The sequence below is a fragment of the Oncorhynchus keta genome, unplaced genomic scaffold (genome assembly GCF_023373465.1).
Source record: "Oncorhynchus keta strain PuntledgeMale-10-30-2019 unplaced genomic scaffold, Oket_V2 Un_contig_14136_pilon_pilon, whole genome shotgun sequence".
Classification (NCBI taxonomy): domain Eukaryota; kingdom Metazoa; phylum Chordata; class Actinopteri; order Salmoniformes; family Salmonidae; genus Oncorhynchus; species Oncorhynchus keta.
Window position 1 is genome coordinate 6,307 of NW_026278566.1, and position 11,095 is coordinate 17,401.

The following is an 11,095-nucleotide window of genomic DNA, read 5'->3' on the forward strand; positions in this document are numbered from 1 at the left end:
TTATATGGTCAATTGGTTTCTCTCTAAAGCTAACTTTCATCAAGGTTTTATATGGTCTATTGGTTTCTCTCTAAAGCTAACTTTCATCAAGGTTTTATATGGTCTATTGGTTTCTCTCTAAAGCTAACTTTCATCAAGGTTTTATATGGTCAATTGGTTTCTTCTAAAGCTAACTTTCATCAAGGTTTTATATGGTCAATTGGTTTCTCTCTCTAAACTAACTTTCATCAAGGTTTTATATGGTCTATTGGTTTCTCTCTAAAGCTAACTTTCATCAAGGTTTTATATGGTCTATTGGTTTCTCTCTAAAGCTAACTTTCATCAAGGTTTTATATGGTCAATTGGTTTCTCTCTAAATCTAACTTTCATCAAGGTTTTATATGGTCTATTGGTTTCTCTCTAAATCTAACTTTCATCAAGGTTTTATATGGTCAATTGGTTTCTTTCTAACTTTCATCAAGGTTTTATATGGTCTATTGGTTTCTCTTCTAACTTTCATCAAGGTTTTATATGGTCAATTGGTTTCTCTCTAAATCTAACTTTCATCAAGGTTTTATATGGTCAATTGGTTTCTCTCTAAATCTAACTTTCATCAAGGTTTTATATGGTCAATTGGTTTCTCTCTAAATCTAACTTTCATCAAGGTTTTATATGGTCTAATTGGTTTCTCTCTAAAGCTAACTTTCATCAAGGTTTTATATGGTCTATTGGTTTCTCTCTAAAGCTAACTTTCATCAAGGTTTTATATGGTCAATTGGTTTCTCTCTAAAGCTAACTTTCATCAAGGTTTTATATGGTCTATTGGTTTCTCTCTAAAGCTAACTTTCATCAAGGTTTTATATGGTCTATTGGTTTCTCTCTAAAGCTAACTTTCATCAAGGTTTTATATGGTCTATTGGTTTCTCTCTAAAGCTAACTTTCATCAAGGTTTTATATGGTCTATTGGTTTCTCTCTAAATCTAACTTTCATCAAGGTTTTATATGGTCAATTGGTTTCTCTCTAAATCTAACTTTCATCAAGGTTTTATATGGTCTATTGGTTTCTCTCTAAATCTAACTTTCATCAAGGTTTTATATGGTCAATTGGTTTCTCTCTAAATCTAACTTTCATCAAGGTTTTATATGGTCAATTGGTTTCTCTCTAAAGCTAACTTTCATCAAGGTTTTTATATGGTCAATTGGTTTCTCTCTAAAGCTAACTTTCATCAAGGTTTTATATGGTCTATTGGTTTCTCTCTAAAGCTAACTTTCATCAAGGTTTTATATGGTCTATTGGTTTCTCTCTAAAGCTAACTTTCATCAAGGTTTTATATGGTCAATTGGTTTCTCTCTAAAGCTAACTTTCATCAAGGTTTTATATGGTCTATTGGTTTCTCTCTAAAGCTAACTTTCATCAAGGTTTTATATGGTCTATTGGTTTCTCTCTAAAGCTAACTTTCATCAAGGTTTTATATGGTCTATTGGTTTCTCTCTAAAGCTAACTTTCATCAAGGTTTTATATGGTCAATTGGTTTCTCTCTAAAGCTAACTTTCATCAAGGTTTTATATGGTCTATTGGTTTCTCTCTAAAGCTAACTTTCATCAAGGTTTTATATGGTCTATTGGTTTCTCTCTAAATCTAACTTTCATCAAGGTTTTATATGGTCTATTGGTTTCTCTCTAAAGCTAACTTTCATCAAGGTTTTATATGGTCTATTGGTTTCTCTCTAAATCTAACTTTCATCAAGGTTTTATATGGTCTATTGGTTTCTCTCTAAATCTAACTTTCATCAAGGTTTTATATGGTCTATTGGTTTCTCTCTAAAGCTAACTTTCATCAAGGTTTTATATGGTCAATTGGTTTCTCTCTAAAGCTAACTTTCATCAAGGTTTTATATGGTCTATTGGTTTCTCTCTAAATCTAACTTTCATCAAGGTTTTATATGGTCTATTGGTTTCTCTCTAAAGCTAACTTTCATCAAGGTTTTATATGGTCTATTGGTTTCTCTCTAAAGCTAACTTTCATCAAGGTTTTATATGGTCAATTGGTTTCTCTCTAAAGCTAACTTTCATCAAGGTTTTATATGGTCTATTGGTTTCTCTCTAAAGCTAACTTTCATCAAGGTTTTATATGGTCAATTGGTTTCTCTCTAAATCTAACTTTCATCAAGGTTTTATATGGTCTATTGGTTTCTCTCTAAATCTAACTTTCATCAAGGTTTTATATGGTCAATTGGTTTCTCTCTAAATCTAACTTTCATCAAGGTTTTATATGGTCTATTGGTTTCTCTCTAAAGCTAACTTTCATCAAGGTTTTATATGGTCTATTGGTTTCTCTCTAAATCTAACTTTCATCAAGGTTTTATATGGTCAATTGGTTTCTCTCTAAATCTAACTTTCATCAAGGTTTTATATGGTCAATTGGTTTCTCTCTAAAGCTAACTTTCATCAAGGTTTTATATGGTCTATTGGTTTCTCTCTAAAGCTAACTTTCATCAAGGTTTTATATGGTCAATTGGTTTCTCTCTAAAGCTAACTTTCATCAAGGTTTTATATGGTCAATTGGTTTCTCTCTAAATCTAACTTTCATCAAGGTTTTATATGGTCAATTGGTTTCTCTCTAAATCTAACTTTCATCAAGGTTTTATATGGTCAATTGGTTTCTCTCTAAAGCTAACTTTCATCAAGGTTTTATATGGTCAATTGGTTTCTCTCTAAAGCTAACTTTCATCAAGGTTTTATATGGTCTATTGGTTTCTCTCTAAAGCTAACTTTCATCAAGGTTTTATATGGTCTATTGGTTTCTCTCTAAAGCTAACTTTCATCAAGGTTTTATATGGTCAATTGGTTTCTCTCTAAAGCTAACTTTCATCAAGGTTTTATATGGTCAATTGGTTTCTCTCTAAATCTAACTTTCATCAAGGTTTTATATGGTCTATTGGTTTCTCTCTAAAGCTAACTTTCATCAAGGTTTTATATGGTCAATTGGTTTCTCTCTAAAGCTAACTTTCATCAAGGTTTTATATGGTCAATTGGTTTCTCTCTAAAGCTAACTTTCATCAAGGTTTTATATGGTCTATTGGTTTCTCTCTAAAGCTAACTTTCATCAAGGTTTTATATGGTCAATTGGTTTCTCTCTAAAGCTAACTTTCATCAAGGTTTTATATGGTCTATTGGTTTCTCTCTAAAGCTAACTTTCATCAAGGTTTTATATGGTCAATTGGTTTCTCTCTAAAGCTAACTTTCATCAAGGTTTTATATGGTCAATTGGTTTCTCTCTAAATCTAACTTTCATCAAGGTTTATATGGTCTATTGGTTTCTCTCTAAAGCTAACTTTCATCAAGGTTTTATATGGTCAATTGGTTTCTCTCTAAAGCTAACTTTCATCAAGGTTTTATATGTTCAAATTGGTTTCTCTCTAAATCTAACTTTCATCAAGGTTTTATATGGTCAATTGGTTTCTCTCTAAAGCTAACTTTCATCAAGGTTTTATATGGTCTATTGGTTTCTCTCTAAAGCTAACTTTCATCAAGGTTTTATATGGTCAATTGGTTTCTCTCTAAAGCTAACTTTCATCAAGGTTTTATATGTTCAAATTGGTTTCTCTCTAAATCTAACTTTCATCAAGGTTTTATATGGTCAATTGGTTTCTCTCTAAAGCTAACTTTCATCAAGGTTTTATATGGTCTATTGGTTTCTCTCTAAAGCTAACTTTCATCAAGGTTTTATATGGTCAATTGGTTTCTCTCTAAAGCTAACTTTCATCAAGGTTTTATATGGTCAATTGGTTTCTCTCTAAATCTAACTTAACATCAAGGTTTTATATGGTCAATTGGTTTCTCTCTAAATCTAACTTTCATCAAGGTTTTATATGGTCAATTGGTTTCTCTCTAAAGCTAACTTTCATCAAGGTTTTATATGGTCAATTGGTTTCTCTCTAAAGCTAACTTTCATCAAGGTTTTATATGGTCTATTGGTTTCTCTCTAAAGCTAACTTTCATCAAGGTTTTATATGGTCTATTGGTTTCTCTCTAAATCTAACTTTCATCAAGGTTTTATATGGTCTATTGGTTTCTCTCTAAAGCTAACTTTCATCAAGGTTTTATATGTTCAATTGGTTTCTCTCTAAATCTAACTTTCATCAAGGTTTTATATGGTCTATTGGTTTCTCTCTAAAGCTAACTTTCATCAAGGTTTTATATGGTCTATTGGTTTCTCTCTAAAGCTAACTTTCATCAAGGTTTTATATGGTCTATTGGTTTCTCTCTAAATCTAACTTTCATCAAGGTTTTATATGGTCTATTGGTTTCTCTCTAAATCTAACTTTCATCAATGTTTTATATGGTCAATTGGTTTCTCTCTAAATCTAACTTTCATCAAGGTTTTATATGGTCTATTGGTTTCTCTCTAAAGCTAACTTTCATCATCAAGGTTTTATATGGTCAATTGGTTTCTCTCTAAAGCTAACTTTCATCAAGGTTTTATATGGTCTATTGGTTTCTCTCTAAAGCTAACTTTCATCAAGGTTTTATATGGTCTATTGGTTTCTCTCTAAATCTAACTTTCATCAAGGTTTTATATGGTCAATTGGTTTCTCTCTAAATCTAACTTTCATCAAGGTTTTATATGGTCAATTGGTTTCTCTCTAAAGCTAACTTTCATCAAGGTTTTATATGGTCTATTGGTTTCTCTCTAGGTTTTATAATTGGTTTCTCTCTAACTTTCATCAAGGTTTTATATGGTCTATTGGTTTCTCTCTAAATCTAACTTTCATCAAGGTTTTATATGGTCAATTGGTTTCTCTCTAAATCTAACTGTCATCAAGGTTTTATATGGTCTATTGGTTTCTCTCTAAAGCTAACTTTCATCAAGGTTTTATATGGTCTATTGGTTTCTCTCTAAAGCTAACTTTCATCAAGGTTTTATATGGTCTATTGGTTTCTCTCTAAAGCTAACTTTCATCAAGGTTTTATATGGTCTATTGGTTTCTCTCTTTTCATTGGCAGAATCCTTTTTCAGTGTTATGATATTCATAACATCCATATCCACCAGTCTATCTTCCTGTCAACCAACAAAACTCCACTGGTTGTCCTGGTAACAGATACCGGTGGGCAGATCTATTGTATTTGTTCAAACTAAACTACAGCACTTACTTTGATGTGACAAATCTGATCCTTTCTTCTCTTCTCCTCCTCTCACAGTTCCACTCAGCCCTGTTGTTTTCCTGCAGTCCACCAGCAGCACAGACAACCTCTTCATACCCAGCAGTAAGGTGCTATTGGGAGAGACACGACATGGGGACTCCAGGAGGGAGGAGGGGCTAGCGTTGTCCTGGTAACCATAAAGAGGGGACACAGACACATATCATTATGGATGCTGTTGTCATAAAGTGCTTTACAGAAACCCAGCCCAGACCCAGATAGAGCAAGCTGTATGCTAGACCAGACCAAGCTGTATGCTAGACCAGACCAAGCTGTATGCTAGACCAGACCAAGCTGTATGCTAGACCAGACCAAGCTGTATGCTAGACCAGACCAAGCTGTATGCTAGACCAGACCAAGCTGTATGCTAGACCAGACCAAGCTGTATGCTAGACCAGACCAAGCTGTATGCTAGACCAGACCAAGCTGTATGCTAGACCAGACCAAGCTGTATGCTAGACCAGACCAAGCTGTATGCTAGACCAGACCAAGCTGTACCATCTGGTGTTCTGATCTGGAGAGACTCTTCTCTTCCTCGTCAGCATCAGGATGTTGTTGAGGCTTCCCAGAGGATCCACAATAGTCATGTCTCTCTCCTGTGTGAATGAGAACATCAAAAATATGGTAAACTTATGATATTCTATTGCAATCACAGAGTCTTACAAGAGGCATGAATATATCTAAAAAGTCCTAAAATGGCCACTTTCATCATGATTTTGTACAATATTGTCTGTGTTAAAGGGTCGTTCCACAAAAGGGGTGCCTTTAAGTAGACATTATGCACCTATATTGAATTTTAAAAGCCTATTATTTTAGATGAAGTGTACTTTAATATAGACCACCCGGAGAATTCAATATATCTCATTTAAAAGTCCCAAAACTATATGTACCAATGGCAGATTGCCCCTTAAACAATTTATACAGTACTGAACAACATATTCAAGTGTAGAACTTCAGTAGAATGCCCCTTAAAAACCCCACATTAGTTCAACAACTGCATAGGTTGTGCCCCTGTTTAAGACAGTACTCACTGGTGTTAATCGGATCTTCAGTCTCCTCCGCTTTCACTCCCAAAATGTCTTCCTCCTCTTTAATTGAGATAGCCTCCTCTTCCTCTTTTACGCCAAAAGGTTCTTCCTCTTCTTTCAATGTTATGGCATCTTCCTCCTTTTTGATTCTGAAAGCTTCTACTTCCTCCTCTTCCACTCTGACAACCTCTTTCCCATCTTCCTCTTTCACTGTAATATCATCCTCTTCTTTCAATGTGATAGCCTCCTCTTCCTCCTTTTTCATCCTGAAAGCTTCTTTCTCCTTTCATCGGGCTTCTTTCTCCTTCAAGTTTAGTGAGCTCATGCCAGTTCGCAGTTGTAAAGAGAACTTGTTCTCAACTAGTCTACCTGGTTAAATAAAGGTGAAATAAATAAAAAATGCTCCGGGAGATTAGCCTAGTGCAGAACCAATGTAACACATTTGCTAATTTAACAAGCAAATTGCGTTTAAATGAACGAGTAGATAGGTAAACAGTATGATGTTCTAAACACTAAGATTAATATACACAATATTTGATTGGTCTAAAGATCTTAAACGTTTCAGTTTTATGTTTGCTAGCAAACCACCGCGATGGGTGAATCAGAAAGCCCTTTGTCGCTGTTGAAGACGCCTACTGTTCCGTCCACTAGATTATACGTCACGCAGAAGCATCACCCGAAAGACTCACATCGCCGCCTGCTGACTGGAGTGGGTAACGCAGACTGGGGGAAAAAATCCATTACAACGTCTATTCTGGCAAGCAATGTTATAAGTAATTTAAAAACAACCAGATGTTATGTGTTCTCTTACTTCTTACAGCCAATACTTTCCTCCAGAATTGGCCTGCCCATTAGACAGGATTAGGTGACAGATTGACGAGGGTGGCATATTCCAAGCTAAATTGACCACGGCTCATCACTAACAACACATAATAACACCTCACATAATGCTGGCCAAAAATAATGAAAACTTCTCTCACCCAGTGGCATATGGACTATTTAGGTGAGTGTTGATGTTGCCACATGAAGCAGTGCCCACTTTGGAAAAGGTGACATGGACAGATAGGACTCTACCTGTGTAGAGAAAGATGCCCCTTTGCCCTTCCTGTCTCTGAAGTGCCCTTTTGGGTGGTGATATAATTTGTTTTCATTTTTTGCCGTAGTTATTCTGAACCTACTGCCTGCAAGTTGTTGTTATCTTCACCCAATAAATTAAAATATCTAAGATTTGTTTTCTATTTTCTCAGACTTCAAAAGTGGTCTCTGATGTGGTTGAAGTATTGTTGGGGACTTATAACATCCAATGTTGTTGTTTGTCTACTAACAGTGTGATTTTGAGAGCGAAAAACCAGAAAAAACAGGGACAAATCAGAAACCTTTAAAAACTAAACGTAGAATATATATTAGATATTAGGTCCCTGAAGGGTCAAAAACCTCTTCAAGTAGAAGTACGTTTATAACACAGAATATCTTACAGGTCGACCCTCTCTCACTCTCTCTCATGATGTCACAAGCTGTCAGGCTCCCATAGGAAGGGCAATAAAGGCCTCAGCTCACTCAACTGCCCCTCCACTCTCCAACAGCCATCAACCCAGAGCATCCTGAAGACAGAACATCTAAAGATCATCTGGGAATCCTTTCTTCCTCATGGAGCTTTTTTGTTAAAAATGAGTTGAATATTCAATGTGATGTTTGTCCAGTGGCTTCGGAAAATATTCAGACACCTTTTGTTACATTACAGCTTATTCTAAAATGTATTACATTCAATTTGTTCCTCATCAATCGACACACAATAGCCCAATAATAATTGAATTTACCACAAGTGGACTCCAATCAAGTTGTAGAAACATCTCAACGATTATCAATGGGAACAGGATGCACCTGAGCTCAATTCCGAGGATCAGAGCAAAGGGTCTAAAAACTTATGTAAATAAGATTTATGTTTTTATTTTAAATAAATTTGGTAAAATTTCTAAAAGCCTTTTATCGCTTCATCATTATGTGGTATTGTTTGTAGATTGCTGAGAAAATTGTTTAATTTAATCAATTTTAGAATAAGACTGTAACGTAACAAAAAGTGGAAAAAGTCACGGGGTCTGAATACTTTCCAAAGGCATTGGAAGTGATTGAGGACAGAGCATCGTTACTATATTCTAATTACAATCATTGACCCATAAGAGAACACCTGACCAAAGCCAGACGTGACCCATACAGAATTAAAACAACATTATTCTTAATGAGAAATATAATGTAATAAACAAATGTTTGCATAACCAAAGACATGAAAACTGGCGCCAACATTGTATTTAGCTAGGATTTCATATGGCCAGGAAGGTCATTGAGAATAACAATAGACAATAGTTATTGTTGCTAGTTCAGGGATGAAGATGCTGCAGGTTCATGAATGTTAAAGATGTGTTCACAGTGTGGATGTTGACAGAGGGGGATTCCAACCCCAAAGTAATAGTGGTACAAAATATCATAAAGGTCATTTTAACATTCTGGTTTAGGGGTAATAACTTTATGGAAACCACTAATCACACTGTGTACAGATATAGAAAACCATCACATCAAGGAGGTGTAACAGTGATGAATGGCTATTCAATGGACAACAGTAGTCTTCTGTAACAAGCAATACGTGGTAAATATGTTTACATACATCCATGACTGAATGGTTTCAAGAAGTCCTGGTTTCATAAGTAAATTGTAACCAGTCCTCAATCAGCAGTCTGAATTAACCCAGAGGCACCACAACATCAACCTTTAGAGAAGTTTGGAAGCAAGTAAGTAAGTAACAAGGTAGGTGCAAAGAGCTGATTTACATAACTCTGTACAGACCAAAGGAATTCCCAGAGCTAGCCATCCCTGAGACTGTGTATGATAACACCAACTCTTACCTCTAATGGTTATTGTTGAAGTTCAGATAGAGCCCGATCAGCATACTGTAGTTCAGATAGAGCCCGATCAGCATACTGTAGTTCAGATAGAGCCCGATCAGCATACTGTAGTTCAGATAGAGCCCGATCAGCATACTGTAGTTCAGATAGAGCCTGATCAGCATACTGTAGTTCAGATAGAGCCTGATCAGCATACTGGAGTTCAGATAGAGCCCGATCAGCATACTGTAGTTCAGATAGAGCCTGATCAGCAGGGGGGGCAATATAGTAAACAACTGTAGCGTCTGCATACAGATGCAGGTAACAGTTTATTTTGACAAAACAATATTGTTAATGTAAACAACATAGTTGTTTATTAGGCATTCTAATATATAACACAATGCCGAGGTACTAAAGATTTTATAGGCAACATTTGACACACAAAAGTACTCGTTACAATGTTGAATGCTAAGCAGGACAAGGAAAATATTCAAATTCACACACTTATTACCTGGTCATTCCTACTGCCTCTGATCTGAGCTCCACTAAACAGAGACCATCCCTGGTCATACCTACTGTCTCTGATCTGAGCTCCACTAAACAGAGACCATCCCTGGTCATACCTACTGCCTCTGATCTGAGCTCGACGAAACAGAGAACATCCCTGGTCATTCCTACTGCCTCTGATCTGGCTCTACTAAACAGAGAACATCCCTGGTCATTCCTACTGCCTCTGATCTGGCTCTACTAAACAGAGAACATCCCTGGTCATTCCTACTGCCTCTGATCTGGCTCTACTAAACAGAGAACATCCCTGGTCATTCCTACTGCCTCTGATCTGGCTCTACTAAACAGAGAACATCCCTGGTCATACCTACTGCATCTGATCTGAGCTCTACTAAACAGAGAACATCCCTGGTCATTCCTACTGCCTCTGATCTGAGCTCTACTAAACAGAGAACATCCCTGGTCATACCTACTGCCTCTGATCTGGCTCTACTAAACAGAGAACATCCCTGGTCATACCTACTGCCTCTGATCTGGCTCTACTAAACAGAGAACATCCCTGGTCATACCTACTGCCTCTGATCTGGGCTCTACTAAACAGAGAACATCCCTGGTCATACCTACTGCCTCTGATCTGGCTCTACTAAACAGAGAACATCCCTGGTCATACCTACTGCCTCTGATCTGGCTCTACTAAACAGAGAACATCCCTGGTCATACCTACTGCCTCTGATCTGGCTCTACTAAACAGAGAACATCCCTGGTCATACCTACTGCCTCTGATCTGGCTCTACTAAACAGAGAACATCCCTGGTCATTCCTACTGCCTCTGATCTGGCTCTACTAAACAGAGAACATCCCTGGTCATTCCTACTGCCTCTGATCTGAGCTCTACTAAACAGAGAACATCCCTGGTCATACCTACTGCCTCTGATCTGGCTCTACTAAACAGAGAACATCCCTGGTCATTCCTACTGCCTCTGATCTGGCTCTACTAAACAGAGAACATCCCTGGTCATACATACTGCCTCTGATCTGAGCTCTACTAAACAGAGAACATCCCTGGTCATACCTACTGCCTCTGATCTGGCTCTACTAAACAGAGAACATCCCTGGTCATACCTACTGCCTCTGATCTGGCTCTACTAAACAGAGAACATCCCTGGTCATTCCTACTGCCTCTGATCTCAGCTCTACTAAACAGAGAACATCCCTGGTCATTCCTACTGCCTCTGATCTGGCTCTACTAAACAGAGAACATCCCTGGTCATTCCTACTGCCTCTGATCTGAGCTCTACTAAACAGAGAACATCCCTGGTCATTCCTACTGCCTCTGATCTGAGCTCTACTAAACAGAGAACATCCCTGGTCATTCCTACTGCCTCTGATCTGGCTCTACTAAACAGAGAACATCCCTGGTCATACCTACTGCCTCTGATCTGGCTCTACTAAACAGAGAACATCCCTGGTCATTCCTACTGCCTCTGATCTGAGCTCTACTAA

General features: G+C 37.0%; 1 long non-coding RNA gene across 1 annotated transcript; it reads right to left on the reverse strand.

Moving 5' to 3' along the window:
• Positions 1-5,138: 5,138 nt before the first annotated feature.
• LOC127918416 (uncharacterized) lies at positions 5,139-6,257 on the reverse strand. Its single transcript, XR_008099933.1, has 3 exons — positions 6,213-6,257; positions 5,680-5,777; positions 5,139-5,311 (listed from the first exon to the last, which is right to left on the reverse strand). It is a non-coding gene; the product is annotated as an uncharacterized LOC127918416 (long non-coding RNA).
• Between the last annotated feature and the right edge of the window lie 4,838 nt (positions 6,258-11,095).